Genomic DNA, 6,000 nt, shown 5'->3' on the forward strand with positions numbered 1-6,000 from the left:
GCCTGATCTGTTTTCACCTCCATGTCATCCCATGCTGCTTGAGGTCGATTGTGTTCTGATGCTTAAGTCACCCCGACCAGAAAACCTTCCAGGGCACCTGATGTGCTAGTTGGCCTTTTGTCGTGAATGTGCACATCAGAGTGTTCATTTTGGCCTGTAATGTCTCAGCCCCCATGATCATACCTAGGAAAACAGGATTCCTGATGTGCTTTGCAGGTGATTTCATAAATGCTTATGGATATTTGCATTTTTGCCAAAGAGCTAAACTAAATAAATAAATATAGCTTTATATAGCAAAGAGATATGAATTGTTTTGATCCCTTTATTTATTATTGGATGACAAAGGGCATATCAAATAGTGCTTTACTTTACAAAATGCTAGCTCAGTTGCATACTGTTCCTCCTCTGTATCTAGGCGGTATTCTGTGCCACTCACATTCTGTATTTGAAAGATATCTTTAGTTTCCCTAAACAGCTTATTAGGCTTTCAAAAGTAAGATAACACAGGCTGATTTTTTTGAAAAGCAAAGAGCCTCTTCCAGAAAGACCCTCACATCCCTTTCCTTTGAAGGTAATCACTTGTGGGCAATAGTAAGTCAAGAATCGTAGTGGCATGGCTAAAACTTACAGAATTCACTCAGAAAAGTTACTCAAATGCAGATCTTTGGGAGTCAGTAATTTAAACCTCGGTGGTGTCTCAATGGCCTCAACATATATCTGATAATGCCTACTCATATATGAATGAAGTAATCTCAATCCTTTAAAAAATTATTATGCCTGTAGAACTGAAGAATATGAGGTGCATTTACTGTCACTCCTGGAAGGTTCTATTTCTCTGGTAGAAACTGATAAAGAAGGGGCTTTCTCAAAGTCAATCACTCCAAATAAAGAACTTAAATCCATTTTAACGCACCTCTGGGAAGCAGATATGCATTAACCTAGTCTATGACTTCTCTGGCAATAATAAGGTATAAGAGAGTACACAGCCACTAGGGATTTCTGCAAGGGATACAATAAGGGGATGGAGACAATGAGGTAAAAGTAAAATGGGACCTGGGATTAAGGGAGCTTCCACTCAGCCATGTGCAGAACGTTGAAAATTAATGTGGTATTGTTTAGCAAGCAGCTGTCAAGTTATTGTAATTTGCAATCTTTTTCCTCTTCTCCTTCACTGAAGGCATATTAGAAATGGCTTCATTTCTGAGCAATGACAAAGTTAATCCTATTTTGAGTTACATTTGAAGAAAATGACACGTTAAGCTTGTTTTGCATTTATCAAATGAGCCAATGAGTTCAACATTTACTGAGTACTACTGAAGGGAAGACAGTGTTAGATTTTAGGGTTATAAAGATAAATTAAGAATAGTAATTTCCCCACCATGATATTGAATACTTTTGTGGAGTTACAAGGAGAGCAGAACATTGTGATTTTCTGTTTCTGGAAACATAAGAGTAGAGATAAGCAAGAGGCACAAGGCCAGGACATAATGGCTTTGATGGGATGCCCCCAAGTTAAAGAGCAAAGACCTCAAGACAGAGGAAATACAAACCCAGAGGCAGTAGTCTGGTGCTAAAGAGAGTCCTAGGTCGGGGATGGGTCTTTTGAGTCCATTTTTTAAAGTATCCTGTGGCAAGTCCGGTCTCCATAGAAGCACTCACCCTATTATAATTACACAATTATGTATATTAAGAATAATTCAATTATATGAACATGAGCAAGAGTATTGTGCTTTCATCTTTCAATATATAGCAGTGTGTAGGATATTGTAAGCACAAAGTAAATATTTGAATAAATGAATCCAAAAATGACAGAGATTTAGCCCTGCCTGCATTGTTAGCACCATGATTTATGTTCAAAAGAAATGCAGACACGGAAATCTTATTCTGATACAAAGTAGCAATTCTGAATTTAGGACAATAACAGTCCTAAATTGTTAGGACCATAAACAAGGTGGGCAAGGAGAAATCGTGTAGGATGTTGTCTATATAGTGAGGGTAGAAATGCTTAAGGATAATTCATAAGATGTGGTCAAAAAAGAAAAAAAAATTATGTATTGACATGTGTTTTGTTTGCCAGAATCAAAGTTAGTTTATATTTCTATGAGCTCTTCCTTATATTGCTCTGCTGATAAAATTCATCTAATTATAAGGACAACAGGGTACTCCCAATTAAAAATGTCACAAAGTTTAGTGTGGTAAATTTGAACTCATTCCATTTCAGGCAAAAGTACTATGGACAGAGCAAATGTTAGAGGATTACAGGAGTTCCCCCGAAATGGAAGCAGAGATGTCAAGCTTTATCTTGCTCATAGTTACCCATTGGACATCTGTAGGCCAAGTGAAGACTCGGAGCTTTTTGCAAAGGCAGCCTCTCAAGTCCTTGTGCTATGTTTATGAATTTTCAAGGTTGGAGTTTCTTGTCTGATTTTTTTTTTCCTAACTTAGTCAGCTCAGGTAAACAAATTATAAGGGAAGAGGGGAAAATTCAAATACGCTCATTTTCAAACATCAAGGAAATGACACAGTTAATAAACTCAGATCTGCTACTTTGCAGATAATTTGAAGTTAGTAACTTAACCATTCTGAGATTCATTTAATTTATTTATTTATTTTATATCATTTATATATTTTTTAAGAAGTCTGGGCGCGCACACACATGTGCACATGTGTGTATTTTTGGTAATGGGTATTGATACCAAGGGCACTTTACCACTGAGCCGCACCTCCAGCCCTATTCAATTTTTTTTATTGAGATAAGGACTCCCTAAGCTGCTGAGAGCCTTGCTAAGTGATTGAGGATGGCTTTGAACTAGTGATCCTGCCTCAGCCTTCCAAATTGTGAGGATTACAGGCATGTACTGCCACACCCAGCAAAGAAGTATATATTGAAAATATCTTATATGTGAATCTAGGCCCTAGGAATTCAGTAGTAAAAAACAAAATCAATCATGAAAAGTAATGTGTTATGTTTACTCAAAAATTCACATATTATAAACATGTATAGAAAGGACTGTAACCTAATCTGAAAAATACCTGTTAGAAAATGACCCTTGAATCAGGATCTAAAGTTTAATGATATGCTACATAGGTGAAGAGAGGGAAAGGGGAGTTTTTAAAGCAGGAAAGGAGCTGGTGAGGCTGGTTCAGCCAGTTGGCATGATACCCTAGCCAGGCCACTAGGGTCTCATCCTGTCTAGATAGAAAATGACTCTCTCTGGTGGAGCAAAGTAATTCTCTCAGTTTGCTTTGGAGGGATTGTTTACTTTGGAGGGATACTAAGAGTAAAACCTGGGGAAGAGTAAGAAAGAAAAAGGAGAGAGTTATTGCCTATCTTGGATCATAAGGATAACCCTGTTGAGGTGATCTGATTTACCCTAAAATATAGTTATCAAGATATTAGTACTGGGAGAAGAATAATTTTGAGTTTATCAGTGACTCCCAATTTCTGTCTCCCAATAACATAAAAGCAATAGTTTAGTCATGAAGTCGTAGTTCAAGATTTATGAGTGCTTGAATAAGGAACAGAAAGAAATGTCATTTTACCTTTTATAACTTTATTAATTCATGTGCTAACACGAGTAAGCAATCATTATTTTGGAAGGGAAGAAAAAAAATGACAAATACTACCAGTAATATCTCTTCAAAGTGCAAGTTGGAAGTAAGTGAACAGAACATACTCTGAGTTGTTCTAATTCTGTAGATAATTCCTGTGGATGTTCACAACAGTCAGTAAAGGTCAACCACATTATATGTGATCCAAGACCTCTTCACAAACTCCTCTGGCATGTGCAGAATTATTATGAACTCTGGGATTCTATCTTGCTTTATAAGAAACCTTTTAATGGGGAGAAAACCTTCAAAAAGATGAAGCCAACCTAAGAATATGACATCAACACACTACAAAAGGATGCCAGTTTGAGTTATATGTATGTGACCTGGAGTATATCATTAGTTTATCTATTATACACACTAAGCTCATATCATGATATGACCTTGATTTCAACAAGCTTACATTTCACTGGGGAGGAAAACGATTATGAGCCACTCATGCAAGAAAAGAAGTTTGAATGATCAGAAAATTATAATCAGGAGGTATATCATTGGAAGTTAAAGAACCAAAATTTGCACAAGTGAGTCTGAGAGAGCTTCACAGATGTGGAAGCATTTGAGCTAAGTCTTGAAGCATCAGTGGGGGATTTTCAGGTGGCAAGAACCTTCAGAAGAAAAAAGAGTCATTTGCAATTTTCTCACAGGTACTTTCCAACTCAGTAAATGAGAAATGACCAGTGGATGCAGTGCATGAGTGCTGTGTATGAGTCAGGGTGGAAGACCAGACTGAACATAAATGATGAGGAGAAAAGTTTAACCTGGGTAAGCAGGAGGGTGAAACCACAGGTGTACCTTCTTTGCCCTTCAGTTTTTCAACCTGTTAAATCAGCATGATAATGTATTTATCATTTCTTATGGCCAGGGCAGCCTCTGAAGGTAAAGGAAGAATCCGGCAGATTGTTAGCACTTAATAGTGCTTAAATGGGAATCTAATTGATACTGAAAAGCAAAAGGGAATGGGTAATATGGGTAAATAAATGCTTGCAAAATTTCCTTAAAGGAAAAAAGATGGAAAAGAATCACCTTTACTAGGAGATTTTCTACACAAAACTGAGAATAAACAAAAGAGTATTGTAGAAGGATTTTTCATCACTAAGGCTTAGTAGGAAACAAAAATATTTATTTAATCAATTCTTCCAAACTTTGCTTAGAGCTTCAATTATCAGGCATAGTTGGTAATGTTTTATATTAAGGATCCTATTGGATTCCATATATACCTTCAGATCAATGTAGTCTTATAGCAACTCATTAGGGTGTTTATTACTTTCCCAAGGTTACAAGTGAGGAATCCTCTGTGTGTGTGTGTGTGTGTGTGTGTGTGTGTAGTTTGGTGGTCAGAAAATTGAATAGTGCTGAATAGTAGAAACTATAACACATGAATTAGAGCCTTTTATAAATCCCAATGCCATTCCATCTTCCTGAACTCAGATTCTGTGTTCTGCACAACCAGGGAAGATGAAAGAATGCAGAAGGTACAATTAGCTCTTTGTTTTACTTTTTTAATCTATACTCCTTATTAGAACACTGTTGGTGGGACTGCAAATTGATGCAGCCAATATGGAAAGCAGTATGAATATTTCTTGGAAAATTGGGAATGGAACCACCGTTTGACCCAGCTATGCCTCTCCTCAGTCTATACCCAAAGGACTTAAAAACAGTATACTATAGGGACATAGCCACATCAATGTTTATGGCAGCACAATTCACAATAGGTAGACTGTGGAGCCAACCTAGATGCCCTTCAATAGATAAATGGATAAAAAATGTTACATATATATATACATACAAATACACAATGGAATATTACTCAGCAATAAGAGAAAATAAAATCATGGCATTTGCAGGTAAATGGATGGAGTTAGAGAAAATAATGCTAAGTGAAGTTAGCCAATCCCCCAAAACCAAATGCCGAAGTTTTCTTTGATATAAGGAAGCTGATTCATAGTGGGGTAAGGAGTGGGAGCATGGGAAGAATAGACAAACTCTAAATAGGGCAGAGGGGTTGGAGGGAAAGGGAGGGGGTGTGAGCTTATCAATGATGGTGGAATGTGATGGGCAGTATTATCCAAAGTACGTGTATAAAGACACAAATTGGTGTGAATATACTTTGTATACAACCAGAGATATGAAAAATTGTGCTCTGTATGTGTAATAAGAATTGTTATGCATTCCACTGTCATATATAAATTAAAAAAAGAAAAATAAAAGTGGATTGAAGAGGAGAAAAATGAAAAAAAGGGATCTACAATTGCTGTTATATTGTAACTTTGACATATATCTACTAAAATTTATTGTTCTCCTTTGAATGCTGCATCTGGGAAATAAGACAACAAAATTAAAAGAAATTATACATATACCCACCCAAAATGAGGTTACAAATCCACTTAAATG

Source organism: Callospermophilus lateralis, chromosome 18 (genome assembly GCF_048772815.1).
Source record: "Callospermophilus lateralis isolate mCalLat2 chromosome 18, mCalLat2.hap1, whole genome shotgun sequence".
NCBI lineage: Eukaryota > Metazoa > Chordata > Mammalia > Rodentia > Sciuridae > Callospermophilus > Callospermophilus lateralis.